The sequence below is a fragment of the Taeniopygia guttata genome, chromosome 2 (assembly GCF_048771995.1).
Source record: "Taeniopygia guttata chromosome 2, bTaeGut7.mat, whole genome shotgun sequence".
NCBI lineage: Eukaryota > Metazoa > Chordata > Aves > Passeriformes > Estrildidae > Taeniopygia > Taeniopygia guttata.
The window spans coordinates 48,889,829-48,908,920 of record NC_133026.1 but is presented as its reverse complement, the minus strand read 5'-3'; the positions used below and the strand labels follow the sequence as shown (position 1 = coordinate 48,908,920).

General features: G+C 38.7%; 2 long non-coding RNA genes across 6 annotated transcripts in view; one reads left to right on the top strand and one right to left on the bottom strand.

Annotated features, from left to right (window-relative positions):
- The window catches only part of LOC105758985 (uncharacterized), a 42,605-nt gene extending 36,068 nt beyond the window's left edge, over positions 1–6,537 (bottom strand). Inside the window, exons 1-2 of one of the 5 annotated variants that reach the window (XR_012054629.1) lie at positions 5,121–6,537; positions 149–219 (exon numbers count right to left, since the gene is read on the bottom strand). This is a non-coding gene — a long non-coding RNA (uncharacterized lncRNA). The remainder of the gene's footprint in view (positions 1–148; positions 220–5,120) is intronic. The other 4 variants (XR_012054630.1, XR_012054628.1, XR_003959109.4 and 1 more) reach the window with 4 other exon arrangements.
- A 116-nt stretch (positions 6,538–6,653) lies between these two features.
- The window catches only part of LOC121469348 (uncharacterized), a 104,919-nt gene continuing 92,480 nt past the window's right edge, over positions 6,654–19,092 (top strand). The window contains exons 1-3 of the long non-coding RNA XR_012054632.1: positions 6,654–9,860; positions 9,939–10,003; positions 12,977–13,142. This is a non-coding gene — a long non-coding RNA (uncharacterized lncRNA). The remainder of the gene's footprint in view (positions 9,861–9,938; positions 10,004–12,976; positions 13,143–19,092) is intronic.

The following is a 19,092-nucleotide window of genomic DNA, read 5'->3' as shown; positions in this document are numbered from 1 at the left end:
CTAATCTAGAAATGAAAGCAATAGAAGAAGAAATCTGCTTAAAATCTTTCCTGTACCAAAATGCTTATGTTCTATTTAATACGGCCCTTCTGAAAAGCCAGTGGAGAATATTAAGTAAGATCATCTTTGGGTGAACTGTATTATTTACCTTTGTGGCTGGGATCCCACTGTACCTCTCCTTTCCCTCTCTGTGCTGTGGCTTCTCGAAGCTGCTGGCAGCTGATGGAAGAAGAGCAATCTTCAGACAACTTTTTATATATATAACTGAAAACAATTTTCAAAACAGAGGCATGGGCGAAATTGTGTAAATTATCTTCTCCCCACTTTCCTCACAAATTGCTCTCTAAAGTCCTTAAAAGTACTAAGAATTGGACCCTCTAACTGAAATGAAAAAACACAGTGTAGTACAATTTAGTTTATGACCTATCTGTTTGCTAAGCACAGTTACCTTTTTAACTTTATAATTTGCTGTCTGAAAAAATACCAATAGTCTTAGAATTACATTGTCAAAAATGGAAAACTGGCACAGATGAATGCACACAAAAAGCCACAGCATGCAACTCAGCTTTGACCCTCTCCCATTCCATCTGTTCTCCCCAAGTAAATTATTACAGTGTGGGCTCTCTACTTAAAGTGCTGCTGCTTGCGAAAGAAAACAAGCTGGGATAAGCTATTAAGAAAATAGTGCTATTTTGGCTTTAAGGATTAAGCAGGGGAAAAACTTCATTTAAGCTTCTCAGAGATTTTTAAACCTGGAATTGGTCTTCCCTGGTGTCTATTAAATGAATAAGCCCCCAATCTTTCTCCAGAAATCTGTCAGAACTTTGAACGAAAAGGTTTTGATGTATGCCATAATGGTTGGTTTGGGAGTGGTTGAAGACCGCAGGAGTGAAAATACTGGGAAAAAAGTCTGTCCTCCGGGGCTGGACTGTGCTGGAGAGAATCTGCTGGAAACAACCACTGTGGTACAGGAACTTTTCCATGTCTCCTAAAGTGCAGATTGAGACCTGAAAAGCATAAGTGCCTTTATATGTGCATCACAATATTTTGGATGAATTGTTCCATGTTGCTGTGTGTGCATTTGTCAAGCTGGACTGTGACCTTCCTTTATGGATGTGAGCAAGGGATTTGAAGCACAAGATGAGAGGTGAAAGAATGAAGAGCTGGAAAAGGGTAGCTAAGATGTGATCTTTTTGCTCTTGCGCACTGCTAGAGGTCTGAAAGGGAAGCCTACTGCTAGTGGTTGGTCAAGCGAGAGCACACTTACTAGTGTGCTCTGCAAAACAGGAACAGAACATCTGGCAGCATTTAAGATTTTAGGTCTGTGAAGACATTGCATTTTCTGACTACTGCACAGAACAGAAAGAAGGACAAGTCCTCATACTGAGTTGACAAAGGAGGTGGGATTAAAAAAGAGGGAATCAGTAGTACTTTTTCCAAGTTTACTGAGGTAAAAAGTGAAAACCCAGTTGAGATTCTTGCCTGTAATAATGCAGAAAAGGAGAAAGAGAAGAGCTGATATGCATTCAACATTACTGATCCCAAGAAGACTGTAATAAGCTTCATAATGGAAATGAAGAAGTAGTAGAAGTCCTTGATAAGATGGAGGATGCACATATGATGCTCCCTACAGAATGGGAGTCAGACATCAAGGATGCTACTTTGGGAAAGGCATTATGATTCTTCTTTTGTTGGGAGATATAGAAGGGACAGGGCTTGCTTCTCTGCAATGGATGTTAGATCACCCCTACTCCAGAAAGGTAATTCAAATTGGAAAAGATAGGAAGGAAGGTTACTAGAGTAACTAAGAAAATTGAGATCCTTATCTTACAAACAGAGATTAATGGGATATGCTTTCTTTAGAATAGTAGTATTAAGGATAAGCAGGGATGGGTGCCATCCACACACACATATCAAGACAGTAAACACTACAGAAGGATAAAAAACACGTTAAGACAATGAATGATGATGATAAATGAACAAAAGATCTATGCTATCCGTTAATGAGAAAAATTTAGAAATTAGAATAAAGTTTTCAACTGTCAGGGCAATGCAGAAAACTTCTTGAAGCTTTTAAAAAAGGAATTTGATAGATTTATGAAAGGAATTATTTGACACCTTGTTAATGATTTAGAATGCTGTCCCTGATGGACCAGACTTTCTGCCTAATGGCATGTTCCTGGAGTGAATGGATTAGTATGTTATCAAGCTAAGATCTCTGCCCTCCTTACATTGCTTTGGAAGCGTAATTGACTGACTAATTAGAGCCAAGGAAAATCATTTGTATGACCACTGACATCCATTTACAGGTGAGATTCCATAAGATCTCATTTAGCCTTAGAGAAAAGCAGGCAAATAATGAGAGAGCAACTATACAGAAAAAAAAAATCAAATGAGATAAGCAAATAGTGGAACACAAGTAAAAGGTCTTAAGATAGAAATTTAATGGTGTGGGCCTGAAGCTGTGCTCAGGCTGAAACTTCCCATGTATAAGAGCTCATAGATGACAATTTGTGCTCAGGTGAAAACTGAGTGAGTTTTATAGTGTAGGTGGAGAGGAAGCTCAAGACTGGGCTATTTTTTTCATATGGGCTGAGCTGTTGCATGGTGTTTTCTTGACTAAAGTCGACTTTAGAATCTGTCTTTGCAGTGACAGCCAGAGACTAGGGTGGAGTTAGTATGCTGGTCACAGAAGTCCCCCCAGGAAGGTGCTATGTTGTATTTGGCACGAGAAGACTGCGCTGGTGGGTAGAGAGGGAATAACACTAACATTCCTTCTGTGCTACAAGTGTCCTGTCCTCACTCCCTGGCCTGTAGTCCTTACATATCACAGAGATATCCATGCAAGAAGTCTTCAAGATGTTTAGAGAACTTGCATCTCTAGCAGGCCCAAAGGGTCTTAGTGGAGCTGCTGGATGAAGGAAGAGAGCTAGAGAGAGCATTATTATGTCAGTGACCAGATGGACTTCACCTTACCTGTGGCCCAGCCTCAGTATAATCCTGGCAGTGCTGACAAGCAGCGGGCCTAGGTCAGAGAAAGGTGAATAGATCCCACTGTTGTGGAAGTAAACCATTTAGAGGCTAGTAGCATATGCAAGATGCTGGCAAGAAAAGCAGCAGAGTGTCTTGCCAAGATAACCCAGTACATTAAAATATCCTCAGCTAAATGTGATCAACATCTATTGTGTGTGTTGCCAAGACCCCAGTATGTTGAAATGAAGAGGAAATGTTTCCAGGAAAAGACATTACTGATGGATGGTACCAGCAGCTGGAAATAACTAGCTGAGTACTAGAGGTAGCCGTGTGGAGGAAGAAAGGCAGCACACTGGTATTAACTTCTTGCATTTTTGTCAGGAATATGCCAGTGGTCCACAAAAGTACTGAATGGGGTGTGTTACAACAGGCAGTTGAAAGATTCGTCTTGCAATCATGAATAGACCTCAAAAAGTAAGCAGCAGAGGAGATTTGTTGTAGAATTAGCTGTGGGTGTAGAGTGAGATTTATTTTATAGGAGTGAATGTGAGTTTCAGTGGGGTTAGGAGTTATGTTCATTAGCTGCATTAGAGTTTAGGGGGCTACAAACTTCTAAAAATTTGGTGTGACTGAAACTATTAATTTTTTTCACAAGAGTTTGGTTTGATGGCTGCATTGAAAAAAAATCCACTTCATTCCCAAATTTGAGCTTGGAGAATACTTTGGTAGGGACTGAGATCAGGCAGCTGAAAAAGATGCAGCAGAAGTGAGACAAGCTTGAGAAACTTTATCTGGGACATTTCTGAACTCTCATATTGAACAGAGTGAGATAGGGTTTAAATAACTCAAATGAAACTTGGTTAGATACTGTATACATTACAGCTAGTCTCAGATGAACTCTTTATACTGGAGCACCAGATTTGTAAAAAATTATTTCATACTTATAGGGATGAAATGGAAAATACAGGGAGTTTTAGAATTGATTGACATCTTCATGGTACAGTTCTGCAAATCTGGCTGAATATTTTGGTCTTTATATGATAGTAGATCTCTTCTGAATATAAGTCTTTAAATACATGTTTCAAAGATACAGAGGCTACAGGTTTTGTAAACAAACTTATCCAGTGCCTAATCTCTTGCTATGGAAGCCTTACAGACTCAGGAGTTTGTAAACTCTAGAGTCTCACAGACTCCAGAATAAGGTAGCAGTATGCAGCCTCCCTGGAGAGTATGACATGTGTCCCAAAGTGGGACTGGGGACCCTTGGAGAGTTTCTGCGTGGGCAAAGGGCAATTACTGCCCAGTGCCTGTGAATTTTCACAGACTCTCCTTAATTCACTCACAGGGATGTAGCCCCAGAGGCTAAACTTGGAGTTGCTGATGTAGTTTTGGTTCAGTTCTTGTTCTTTAAAACTCAAAATTATGGTCTAACCCAAAACAAAATAAAAAATACAGGATTACAGCCCTATATACAGCTGTGGGAGAAGAAAATCCAGAAAGCTTTGATAAATATATTAGATGCTTAATTGTTCAATTTAGTGCTTGGTTGGTAACAAAATCACATATGGTAATAAGGCTGTCTTTTTACTATTATAAGACACTTTGGGACATTTTGAATATGCAGTATGCAATGGTATATTAAACCAAATTGTAGTTCTGTATTTGACAATTTGGCTTTGTTAGCATAATACAATTTGTTTTTATTGTAGCAGTAAAGGAGGAAGCATGTTGATAATAGTTTACTTTCATTATCCATTTATATTGCTTCTTCCTACTCAATATTTTATTTTTTAAGCAAAATAGAGAAACTTTACAACCAAAGGAGCTGACTGAAGGGAAAAAAAAAAGAAGAAAAGAAATCCCAGTCTGATTAGTTCTGTTTTCAATAATATTTAGTAAGGAGATTGTTGAAATAAAAACACAACTATAATATCCATCAACTCTTCGCATATTCCAAATATGTTTACAGGAAAGACTAAATATTATATTTTAAAATCAGCATGATAGTAAAAAGTTATTGCATTTGTGATGCTCTCAGGATGTAGGAGGGAGATGGTTTAGAAGATATTATATCTTTTATTAGGTCAACTGCTATAACTGAAAAAAAAAAAAAGAGGAGCATATGAGATCTGCTTGGTTTTTCCTACCTGTATCGGTCTTGTCTGATAAAAGGTATTGTTTCATTCTTCAGATATTGCTTCTTTTATATATCTCCATGCAAAATCTTGCTAAAATACCATTTGCATCTTGCTAAGGTATTATTTGCCTCTCATATCCCTTAGTCTCTTCCATTACATTCAGCTAACCCTAGATCTGTTAATTTTCTTTCAGAGCCCAGTCCTTCCTTACGCACCTGGATTTTTGCCATCTGCATGGGTGGCCATGGACAGCTCTGCCACTCCCTTTCTGCTGCTGATGCCTAGTCTTGCTTTTCTCACAATCAGCTTTGTCTCAATTTTCCTCAGTGTCAGCCTCAGCAAAAAAAAAAAAAAAATCCCATTTCTATTGGTGGTGTGCTGACTTTCTCTGTGTTTTGGCTGTAATCCGAAGGTGGAAGGCACACCAGGAGCAAGGTGAAATGTCCTTTTGGTTATCTATAATTGTGCTCCAATTGCACATTGCTCTCCTACTCTGGGCTCGCTGTCCTCCATAGGGGCACTTGTAAGGGCACTGGCTCCTGCTGAATCTGTGTCTGGGAGATGCCTGTGTAGTGGTGTGGTCCATACTTAATTTGTCTGATGGTGGGTCCTACCTGCCAGCAAGGAAGGAGTAATTGCAAGTGTGACTTAAAATATGTGGCTGTGCATCCTCTGCATCCTTCAAAAGGAGATAATATCTGCACTTTGGTATGCTCCATTAACCAGCCTTTTGAAATCCCATCTTAGGGCTTTGGGTTGCTCTTTTTGCAATGTAGGCATAGTCTGTTCAGCTCTTAGCTGCGGTCAGTCATTAAATAAGATAGAATTTTTCAGCTAATTAAAAAAAATCTAGCAGGAGAATGTAGACTTCTGCAGGATGTACAATTAACCTTAAGTGAGTGAGGAAGGGAAACATCAAATTAACAAAGCAGCTGCCATTATACTGTTGCCATGCTTGGCTTTCCTCTCCATGTTAATCGGACAGATTTTTACATGATTTGAGAAGTTTAGCTGATTTGCTGTATCAGCAGAAAGCAGAATCTCACCGAGGAGATCACAGTGTTTCCAAAAGCCTCTGAAGGAATTTATATCTTGTGAATTACAAAAGCAGCCCTAATTAGTCCCAAGAGGCAGTTGCATGAGAAAAACTGAAAAGACTGCCTCACCATATTTGCTGCCTTCTTGTGATTTTCATAGAAGATTCTGACAATGATTGTTTACTAACAACTGGGGCTCAGAAACTCCGTGGCTAATAATAATAAGTCCTGAATAAACAGCATTCTGTATTTGCAGTCCCACAAAGATAGGTCGGATACTGGTGTTTCTGCCATGTGTCAATATTGCCACAGGAGCACAGAGGTTTCAGCTGGAAGATTCTGTAGCCACCTGGGAAATGCCTGAAGGAAAAAAAATGTCCTGATAGTCTAGCAGTAGCCAAATCACTTGACAATGTGTCATTCTTCAGTAGTTTTTTTGTTTGTTTGTTTGTTTTTTTTTTTTTGTTTTTTTTTTTTGTTTTTTGTTTTTTTTTTTTGTTTTTTTTTTGAGGTGTAGGTTTTGTTTTAATCTCTGGAGGTATGAATTCTTCTTGGTGATTTTCTAATGTGGTATGTTCCTACATTATGGTAATCAAAGAAGTTTTGCTATGGTATCAGTGATTACATGGGGTGTGGAGCAGGGATATGGGTGAAGGCAAACCATTACTCTTGAATGCTTTTTAGGTCTTACCATTCCTTACCATTCCCTGCCACATTCTCAGATTATGAAATGATGCAAACTAGCTGCATACAAAAATCTAAGGAGCCTGAATTTAGAAATTCCCTTGTGTGGGATCAGTTGTATAGTGATTATAGAGTGAGGCCCATTGAGAAATGGCAGTCTGAGAGCTCCCTAATCTGTGACAAAGTTGTGAGTTTCATAACTTATGAATTACGAGTTATGAGTCTAGTAACAATTTTCTTGCTATTTGCTTTGAAAGCAAATGTGAACTCATGCAGTGGCTACCTTAGGCTTTGCAGACCTGAATGCCTTGATTTACCAGTCATTAGGAACACTTTTATTTGCTATTTACCTAAAATCCCTCAGGTCAATATGCATAACTCAGTGGCACCGTGAATCAATAGGTTTGACATTATATTAGATATAAGAAGTTATCTGCTTAATCCCATAATTTAGAGTTGCCATCAAAATATTGATATTTTTAATTTCTTATATTGGGGCAAAGTTTTTTGAGAGTAGCTTTTCTGAAGTAAATATTTTCAAATGTGAAACCCCACAGTTAGGCATTGTGTGTAAGTACTCAATTTTTCACTAGCAATGAAGAAAACAAAGTGACTATGGAAATCAATGGGGATTGCTGGAAGTTCTGTATTTTTTTTTTAATTGGGTTGTTTATTTGGTTACTTTTATATGGATTTATGTGCTTGTCATTAAGCTTCCAAGTACAAAACTCTTGGCCTCGGGTAGTTTGTGATTTCTCTTCTATTTATCTTGATTAGTTGAAGATTGCAAATCCCTTACAGGAAAGTGAAGAAAATGTTAATTCTCTTCACTAGTGAAAAAGAAATATTTGAATTAACACCGGATGATTAAAGAGTTTTATTAGTTTTAAAGGTGAAACAGTACCTCAGAGGTACAGGGGAGAAAAGTAGGGAAAGAAAAAGAAAAGATATGCACGGTAGGAAGAGAGATCTGAAAACTGTAAAATGAGATTAACAAGAGTATTTCTCATTTAAGGTTTATGTTTGATCACAAATTAAAGGCTTTGGAACCAAATGAATCTGCTTTTTTTTATTTTTTTTTTTTTTAATTTTTTTTTTTTAGTTAGTTTTAATTGTAAATTCAATGGCAGTATTCCTGATCAGCATTCAGGCGAAGTACTTAGCAAGATGAATTGGGTTTTCTGAAAAGATGTGTGCAGAACTATAATACTCCCTATTTCTCAGTCATGGTCTTTGTTATGTATAAAGTGGTCTCTGATTGACTGAAACACAGAACACCTGAGATCACATTCCTGAGGTGTGCTGAATGCTGTTGAAGCTCATTGACTCCTTTAATCAGCACCTCATGCAAACACACTTCAAAAGATCAAAAAACTGCAGGTAAGTAACAATTAATTAAAAAATTTCCTCTCTGCTGCACCAATAGATTTATTTGATAGGATGATTGTCTATGCTGTATATTTCTTTAAATACAAATAACAGAGTATTAGCACAATATCTTTGCTCTTATTCTAATAGAGGGTAAGTGGTGCTTTTGCAATGATATTTGTTCATTAAATACTCAGGAAAGGTGATCCATTTTGCCACTGCATGATGTTCTAACAATATGTAGTCCTCAGGCATTAATTCTGCAATTTATGTGCTAAAAAGCATATTTTCTAGGCCATTAAATAAAATACGTAAAACATTGAGTGGCTTTGAATATCTGATTAAAAGCCATTCAGCCCCATATTCCACTGACAGTGAAATGCCATACTAACATCCCTTTATCGGATTAAAACACGACTGCTCAGAGTCTGCATGTGCTGTGCTGGGAGAATTGCACCAGGACCTGTTTGATCACTGTAGCAAGAGAGAAAGGACCATGATAAAATCTTGATCTATGTCTGATCCCTGAAACCATATTGGCTAATTGACGAGGTCAGCAGTATGTACAGGCTCTAGTAAGAGAGAATTATATCAGGAGTTATGGAATGACCCTTCAGATAGACCCTGTGATTTTGGTGTACTTGCTTCTGCCAACAGGCTGCCCAACTGGCACTTGTCAGGTGATGACCTTGCAAAAGATGAAACAAAAAAAGCAGTGCTGGTAGGAAAAGAAAAGAATTGTTAAGAGAGATTTTTAGAACCCTAGATGTTAAGAATTTTAGTCTTTCTGAGTTTAAAGGCACAGACCCTCAAGAAAACACTCCTTTTGACCTGAAGTGGTAGAGAAGGCTTCCAAAATTGATTTATAGCACTAGGATTATAGGTATGTAGTTTGAATAGAAGTGTGTAATATCCCATGGTAGAAAACTTAGAGTTCAATGTTTTAGAATATAGTAGTATATATAAAACAAGATAAAAGTTTTAGAGTAGTAGCTATTCCTTCTTCTTCACCTTCTTCTTCAGAGGCTTAGGTGGTATTATGTAATTAGACAGAAAAGTCTGCATTGTGGGACACAGGTGATTAGTTATTAGGTTAAAAGTAAAAATAACTTGTAATTTCTTAATTAGATAGTTTTTCCTTAAAAGAGTTTATAGATATACAGAGCCATTTTGTAGCTTGTTAATGAAATACTGTAGAACTCACGTCTTGTAAGACTGTAATATAAATAAGAACTAATAAACATCTGAGTCCAAATACAAAATACCATCTTTGTGCATTTAATGCCAACCCTGACCAAAGCAAAAAAGCTAAAAATCGACAAGAGATGATATTTTGAAGTACCTTGAGTGTTCCACAGTAGGACTTAAAGGACTCTCTGGTCTTTCCTGCCTGTTAGCAAATAAGTAATTGCTGAGAGTCAGTCAAATGATGAATTGAGACAATGGTTATCTACAAAAGGCTTATTTACTGTGTCTTTTATCTTTGAGGCTGTGATCTTTCTGAGAGGATCTGCAGATGGCTGCCATTTACTAGCCAGATGAACTCATTTACAGGAAAAGGAGAGGCAGAGACACACAGACTGACATTTCTACTGTGTGGTTTGAAGCTACAGTGTAAAGCCTAGGGTCTCTACTGTCCTTGGGATTCTCATCTGTAAAGGTGAGTAAAACACTAAATGGATCTAGAGGAAAAACGACTGCAAAGGATAGATAAGGACTATGTTCCATTTCTATGCAGAGATGAAAAGAGGATGGATGCCAGAAGACTGCTGACACACCGTGTCATGACAGTCACTTATGAAGGTGAGATTAATTGGCAGCAGACCAACTTTGAAGGGATCTTGATGGCTGGATATGAATCAGGAGCATGTGGGTGGCAGTCTGTGGGTGTCTGTTGGCAGTTCTCGGCTGCATGTGGATTCTGTGGAGCACAGCTGAGTGCAAAACAGGCCTTTCTCAGGTAAAGATGGAGAAAGGACATTCAGAGAGAACAATGAGGGGAGGTGGGCAACCTAAGGAAAGGGTAGGAAAAAGATGGAGGAGCAGGTGCTGAAGAAGGGTTGAGAAGGGAGGTAGGAGCAGTGCTAACTTAATATGCAAGCAGTCTATAGCCTTGAAAAGGAGGGCTAGGCCAGAGATTTATAATAATTTAATTGAGGGAATGACAGTGATTATCCAGAAGACCTGGCAGGTACCAGTTAGACTGAACAGAGAGAGGGGGGAATGTTTGTGATAAAGAACAGCAGCCAAATGCTTCCTAAATTTGAGGGAGATGCACAAGAACAAAAATGTTTGCAGTGACTTATCTGAATCATTAGCAATGTTCTGCCAGGTCATTTCTGCACTGTCCAGAACTCTTGAATCCTTTACTTGTTTCTCCATTCAGTCTTTTCATTTATTAGCAGTTTTTGGCCTAATCGTGCAGTTTTTATTCAAGTAGATTTCCCTTTCAGTCTCAAATTAGTGAGAGTTTTGCCTAAGTAATGGCTGAAGTATTTGGTTCTTCAAGTTATTATTTCAGTATTGTAAAGCCATTATTCATCAGTAGTCAATTTGTGTGTACCTGATGTGCTCTACCTGAATTAAAAAAATAACAGTGCAAGAAACTGTAAGACAAAGCTTGGAGTACTGTCTGTGAGCAGTTCTAAGAATAATTTTTCCTGATGAACAAAATAGAATTAATTTTAAATTAATTTCTAATGTTTATAAAAACTGTAATGTCAGTCAAGGGAGTTGTGCTTAATTGAGCACAAATGGGTTTGTTTTGTTTTTTTTTAATAGTTTCACAGTGAAAGAAAATTCAAAAAGAAGTATTTCAGATTCTGAACAGGTATATTCAAACTTTTTCTATGATAAAAGGTACAAATTATGAAGACAGCTGAAGTGACTTGGTGGGTTTCTACAAAAATCCGAACATTTTTGAACTCTTTATCATTGTGATGTGAAGGAAGTTTTCCTTTGCTTTGCTCTGCTCTTGGATGTCTACATTTCTGCTGCCCTTAGCATGTGAAGTTCTCCTCATGGCTGTGTCCTTTGCTGAACTTTTCAACTGTGCCACTGGCATCAAAATACATTTTACATTTTCCTCTAACTCTGCCAGCAAATATCCTTCTACGGTCACCTGATATCAAGGAGATGAGTATCTCTCCATGGGTTGTATAGTTCATTGCAGAGTCTCTCTAATTTAGAATGCATTTTTACTTTTATCTTCTTTATTTTATGATGACTTTGGTTTTTTTTTCCCTTCACATTTCCCCAACTTTTTTTTTGTAGCTGTGTTCACTTACCTTAAACCTGCGTTAACTTTTCTCTACCTTATCTGTACTTGTTTTAGAAATTAAAAAAAGCTGGGTGATGTTACCTGTGCTGTGTGATTGGCAAGTACTTTCTTTTGAAAAACAACAGAAGACTATTTTTTACTTTAGATTAATATGTTCTTCAAGAGAAGTGAATCTGCATTCTGGCTCAGAAGCTCTTTTCTAGGAGCAGAGACTTTGTTTACTCACTTATTTATTTTCATTGTTTGGTACCATCTGGAGATGACTTATTTTGTGGGAAAGAAAAATGAATCAAACTTTGCAATGATAGAGGACCCCAGGAACTTCGATTACTATCCAAAATATTTTGAGAGCTAATAAAAGCAGACAACATGCCATTTCTTGATGATCTCTCTCCTCTTCACACATTCTTTCAGAGCTAATCCAGTGCTCTGAGAAAGGGTTCTTGTGTTTGATAAAAGGAGTCCTTCATTGTCACAAGCCTTAGCATACTGCTCTAGTACACATGCCCCTGAAACACATTTCATGCCTCATCTGTTACCTAAATGAGATGTGAAAGCATTTCACACCTCGTTTACATTTGCACAGTTCTACGGAACAGCATCGATGCAATTCCACTGAAAGCAACGAAATGAGGTCACCAACCCCCTTCTCCCTCCTTGTATTGCATCCACACGGCCTGATCCTTTCAGTTCACTAAACTGGACATGAATCTATTTTTCTGAAGAAAGTTACTGCAAAAAGCCAGCATCCTCCAGTGTGCGGCAGTCATTGGCATTTTACAGAGATGTAAGCTGTCCACAGTGAAAATAAAAATGTAAGCTATGCATTTACATGAGATATCTGAACCCAGAGTATTTCTCCTGCACTGAGCAGAATATAATCAAGGTGAATAAACAGGAAAATTGACTAAACTGATATGGGAATAACACCACAAAAAAGGCAGTAAGAAATCCTCTACCCCCTCTTTGGCTGAGTTGCAGCAGAAAACTGCCAGGAGTGTATCCAAGGTGTTGAGGCCAGCTGAAAGTCAGGGCAGATCCACGGCTCTGAAAATCCGAGGTATCCAGATCAATTTCTGGAGAACTGCAGGGATTTTAACTCCAGTGTCTGGGTCCTTGCTGCCTTATATTTTGCACCAGCAGAGACAAGTACAAATTTCTTCCCTTTTAAAAGGAAAACAATTTTCTTCCCTTTTAAAAAGGAAAACACATTTTTTCCTTTTTAAAAAATAAATTGTTATTTTCGAAACTTTTTGCAAACAACTGTGTAACGGAGGACGGTGAAGGTCCAAGAATGTAGTGACACAAATTTAGCCACTTCTGTTCTTTCATCAGCTGAGCTCCCAGTGTTGAAAATAGTGGAAATAGAAAGCTTACAATGTGTCATCTCTGCTTGTCACCTTGCTTTTTCAGAAGACACAAACTGAAAACACTAACTTTCTTTGTCAGGGAGTCCTTGTTTTTCTTCTAGTGCTCTATGTTTTTTATGTGACCAGGATGCTTTGGCTGGACTTCACCTCATGTAATTCTGAGAGTATGAAAAAACCATTTAAATCTGAGCAGTCAGACTTCACTGCTGCTGTGAATGGAAAGAGACCACATCTCAATATCATGGCTATCTTCATAGGAGAAGAGGGAGCAGGGTATAAAGCAGGATAAGAGGTGAGACCCTTTTACTTTCTGTGTCTACTAAGGAAATCTAAGTTGCATGTGTTTGTACTTATGTTAGGTGAGATGAATCCCTCTCCTTTACCTTCTAATGTAAGGAAGACATTAGGATAAAGCAGAAAATTCTCATATTTTCCTGAGATGAGGCTATACACATGTTTTCAGTGTCCTGCACCAGAAATGCTAATGGTTCTCATTTCATTTGACATCTACAGGAGAAGCAGATCAGGGATGTCAGTGCATAAACAAAGAAGCAAACAAACCAAAGCTGTCTTAGCTTCCACCTTGTGTCAGCAGAAATATTATTGGCCAAGTGGACAAAGATAAAATCTTTTGAGGAAGAAGTGCTGTTTCCAAGCTTTATAAGAGGAATCACAAACATTAAGAATGAATGAACTGGGGAATACAAAATACTGGTTGTGTTTGCAAAAATAACGAGAGGCAATGTAGTGGGCACGATGGAAACATGTGAAAATAATGTGCTGAAGTGCTTGTCTTACAAGGCTCTGGGGTTAAATCACTACATGAGCATGAAGATTTAATGATTTAGGTATCTTTTAATGGTTGTCTCTTTGTCTCAGTTCTGTCTGTGCTGTGGCCCCTCAGGCACCACTGGAGGAGGTGCTTGGAGCGATTCGCAGGATGCCTCTCGTTGTGTTCAGGTGTAATGAAACAGGGAAAATAGTTTGGTTTGCTCCGTTGTTCAAGCATGTACCTAGAAATAGTGTTAATGCTTTTCTCTCTCTCTGCTCAACCTTTTATGTTTTTCTGTTATTATGTGCCTGTTTTTTCTGCAGCTTTCAGGCAGGGCCGGTTCGTGAGGTGTCTGTCCTAGGCTATGAGGCACTTGCATACATGGATTACCGCAGCACAGAGCAGATTTGAAGCACCTTTCTCTTGTGTGGGCAAGTGTTTTGGCTGCTTCACTGGGGAGCAGTGCCATGCTGACTACATTACTACTGATAAAATAGCCTCCCCTTATTCTGCAGCTTGTCTCACCATTCAGAAAAATCACAGCCCAGTGCTTTTTCTGGCCTGCGTAATGCTAAAAGTGTCAGGTGTATATTTTGTTTCCCATTTTTGTTGTATTTTGCTTTGCTTTTACTTTGTTCTGGCTGCAACATGTTGGAGGATTTAAGCCGTGATCCACCCCCTCTTTTGCTCTGCAAAGAAACCTTCCTGAGAAATAGCCTGGGAACATGATACTCCTTCAATTCATATCTGGAAACACTGAAAAGAAGCAGTATACTAATTGATGAGGAAAAATATCTCCAAAGCTAAAGTACTCTGTGTGGATGGACTGGAAATATTTACAGTGAACCCTGCCAGATCTGAGGAATTAGGTGCAGCGCCTACTTTTACAGTGAGAAATTTGACCAACTTTAAAAGTACTAAGGAGATTTATTCACAAACTCCTGGAAATCCTGTATTTGAAGTTGTTTCAGGTCAACATAAATGGGGAAAGCACTTAAATGGGGAAAGTGACATTTTCCCTGGCTTGGCACCAAAGTCCTACTAGTGATCTAAATTGTAAAGCTAGATGTTATGAAAGAACTTCACTGAGCATATTCTTCAGGTTAGTGTAAAGGTCAAAAGTGAGCATCCTTGAAGGGTTCATGTTCATCTGTGGTTAAAAAGTTTCTTAGCTTTAGCTCTGCAGTTTCCATGGCTAATCTCAAATCTGCCAGACCTCTGCACCAGTTGCTTGCAAGTGTAGGAGAGTTTGCACAGGAACTCTCCATACTCTAAGCTTTTGAGCAATAAAAATAATCAGACTTGAGATGTAGTCATATCTGCTGAAAAAAAAAAAAAACTACATGAAGGCCTCTTGGAGCAGTCTTGGACCATCACAGCTCTATCACAGGCCAGGCTGATGCCACCACAAATGCTAAACTAGCAGCTTCTGTGGAGCAGAAGAGACAGGAGAAAAGAATGGTAAGGGGAAAAATATGGAAGAGGATGTCTCCTAAGTGGATAACAGGATAAATGAAGAACTGGAGATGTAAAAATGTTTGAAAAAGGTAAGGGGAAGCTGTGTTGTTAACTAAGGCCAAATAATTCTGATTTTGCCTAGTAAAGCACCACTTCTCTGTAATGATGAATTTTTTTTGTGCAAACTTCAGCATTGGAAAGATATGTTGTTTCTCAAATGGCTAAAACTGCAGCAGGACCCTTATGTGACATACAGACTTGTGAAGAACGCTTACATCTGATGTGAAACAGAGGACTCCTGACCTCTGACTCACCTGGCTTGTATTCAGTTTCTCCTGCTTAGATGAGTCCTTGCAAAGAAACTGTTGGCTAGTTGATTTGGGAAGGGTTTCCTGTTCTGAAAAATGTTAAAGGCATATGGTAGTGCTGCTAGAAAATGCCACTTAAATTCCATTTATGTTCTACCCTAACATGGGGGCAGAAGTTGTGCTACCCAGGAGGGACAGGGGAGAAGAAAGAAAACTTGTACATACATGGGTATTTACAAAATTTGGATTCTTTTCCAACCTATTTGGAACTTCGTGATCTCGTTCTAAGGGTTATGGAGTGAAAAGCTAATGAAAGTCAGGGGCCTGAAGAAATATTTTGTTTTTTTCCATCTGTCCATTTCTCAGCAACTGTGTCTCGTGTAGGCAGATCCCCAACTAAATTGTGAAATGTTGCATCCATTATCGCGGCATTTACTGTTTAGATGAACATCTTAAGCTGCCAGAATATTCAACAGTGGAGCCCTTAGTGAAAATAGAGTGTGCTCTATCAAGAACTTGGCTGTTCTTACATGTCAAGTGTTTTTCAGAAAGACAGTGCTTTTTTTTTGTCTTTATTTAGAAGAGCATGGAAGTGTCAACAATTTATTCACGGTGTGAGACAAACAGATATTAATAGAATTTTAATGAAGGCCTTTCAACAGGATTTGAGATTTTTTTTACTGCGTGTTTTGTGTGTTCCTGTTAATACTGGGAGAGTGAAAAATGCAAGCATTCATAGGACAAGTATGGAAACAACTTGCCAAAGACAGCAAAGAAGAAGAAAGCAAGGAGACAGTTTCAGCTGGACAGTACCAGAGGCTCTGCCATATACCAAATCCAAGACAATTATTTACAGATTTCCTTACAAATTATCATCTAATGGAGTGAACAGATTTGGGAACACTTGAAATGCATCTTCACATATTACTCCAAGGTGGAAAGAGGTTTTTTGTTTTAGATTCATCTCATGTCTCTCTTTAAAAGTTACTTCTCAGTTCTGTCATTTTATATATGTATTTCAAAGCAGCTGCTACCTGCTAGTACTCTTTTAAAAGCCTATGTTCTTAAATACTCAGAAGCACAATTTTAGGCCTCCGGCTTGCCATCCTTACACTTCAGTGACCTTAATAATGCCTCTGCCTCCTGAAGTGATAAAAGGGGGTGTACTTCTGTTGGGCCTGGCTCTCTGAAGTGAAATATTGAAACTTTCATTTTGTTAGTGAGAAAATCCTTACTATGAACTCTCTCATCTCTGACCCTGTATTTTGTTACTGTACTATAATATTTTTGCACTAATGCTAGTGCTAATGCCAACTTTTTGTGGGGAGGGCATGATGTATCTATGGAAGGCAGCTTTCCAAAGACTCAGTGTCCTTCTCTGACAAAAGACCCTTTCATTAGTGGACAAGAACATAAAGGTTGGCTGTCACCAAGTGTGTGGTAACAGCCATCTGAATGCAAATAAGGGTGCTTGTGGCTTCTACTGTATTAGTCCATAGATCAGCTTTATAATTATCAATTTTAGTTTCAACACAGCACATTGCTGAAGGTCACAGCTTCAGATAAAATTTATTCCCCAATGAACACTGATAACTCCATCCCATCCAAATCTTTCTGCCTTTATATTGTCAGAAATATTACTTGCTCTTAAACTAGAGCATGGCTCAGTCACATTTCCTTGGCTCTCTGCAGTTAATTTAGACAGTTTGGTGGCTCTCACCTAGTCCTTTGCTTGAGGGGTGAGCACTTGCAAAGGTGTAAGATGCTTGGGGTGATGTGGGTGGATGCTTATTCAGGATCCCAGAAAAAGAAACCAGATTGGCAGTAGTGATTTGGTGGGATGTCTAGGTACAGGACTAATTAACTTAAATCTTAGTGTGTATCAAAACAAAGACCTGTAACTGTAGACAATTTTTTTCTGCAGTCCCAGGACAGATTTCTCACATGTGGCACCGCCGCCTACACTTGCCTTGTTAGACTTGAGCTTTCAGTATGGAGGCTACAGGGAATCAAAGCCTAGAAACCTTTCTCTTATATAAGAGCTTATATATTATAAACTTTATATTATAAACCTTTCTCTTATATAAGCTCATTTTAAAGGAGCTTAGTTACAGCTAAACAGTAATTATACTGAAAATAATTTACTTACCTCTTCAGGAAGCCAACTAAACTCCTGGGTTTAATTCAGAAAAGGGTTTTACTGAAGTCAACAGAAAAAAAAATTAGGATCCCTCCCTCCAGCATCCAAGGGCCTCAGGGTATGAAGCAATCACTGCAAAATACCAAGGTGATGTCCTAAAGGGAAAAACCAACACAGGCAGCTCCAGTTTGGTTTGCTCTAACAGCTTTTGCTCTTAGGAGCAGCTTCCATTTCAGGTTTTTAAACTTTTATCTTGGAGGGCAGGGCAAGTTCACTGCTCACATCTAGCAGGAGCTGATGCCAAAAGTAGAGTTCAGTTTGATTCCTGACACTGCACACAAGCAAAAGAAAAGAGGAAAAAAGTGTTCAATGGTTATGAGGGAGCCTGTGTTTGCAGAAACCTTTCTTCCCTCTCCCTCTCCTATTTTTATTACTTTCACTCTATACAATGGCATCTTGTTTTGTCAAGATTTCAGCCTGTGAAATAGCTGACTAGTTTTACAGTCTTTTATGCATGTTCGCCTGCACCAGGACAACAGAAGCAACAATATATTTCAGCTGCATCTTGGGGGAAATACATTGCAATCACAAGAGACACCAGACAGATCCCTTTCCCATTAGACTCTAAGAAGCACTCCTGCTCCTGCTTATGCTATCAAACACCCGTGGTCCCCCTGGCAGTGTGTGAGATGCAGCTTCTTTCCCCCAGTCTTCAGCGTCCCATCTCCTACCTGCTAGTTCCCTTGGTTATGCAAGCCTCACAGGTAATTGCCCAGTCTTTCCAGCCTCCTGTGTGCATGACCTTGCCCTTAAGATTTAATTCTGAAGGCACTTAAAAAAATAATCTATTTTCTCCTCCCGCTTTCCTCCCTTTTATTTATTTTTCTCTGCATGTGTCTCATGTGCTGAATATTAAGCAGGAAAACAAAGATGTATATCATCTGGAGCACAGGTGCACCTACCAGGCAGAGAGGGAAAACAAAACAATTCATTTAAAGGGTTTTGATTCACTATTGTCCGCTCATACTTTATTTGACAGCCTGATATGACACCTTGAGTCCGCCCACGCCTGCATGCAGCTTAGAATGGAGATGTTTTCTTGGCTCCTTCATATTGTAAATTTTTTGCCACGGCTCCTCCACTTGAAATTGCTTGGCACAGGCGCTTTGCTAAGTATACTAAAGTGGGGGAGGATAGGGAGGGGATGAGAGAAGAGTGAGGAGTGGAAAAAAAAAATAGAAGGAAAAAAAAAGAAATAAAAAGAGTGTTTCAAATATTTATAAGTTTATTTCTTTCCCAAATTTTCTAGTCTCCCTCCTATTGCCTATAGACAAAGTTTCCATTCATTTTCCAGGTCTGTGGTTTTGGTGTGTGTTGGGCAATCCTTTGTCTAGCAGGATGTGAGAGCAGAGATTGCCTCTGGGCGACTTTGGCTGGAGGCTTGAGTGGCAAGAACAGAAAAGCAACCTCTCTGTAGAAATCTTTTCTTTTTACTTATCGGCTTAAGTCTTTTGGTTTTAGAGGAACAAGTGGTTAGTCAAGTTCCCTTAATAGTTTATTCTGT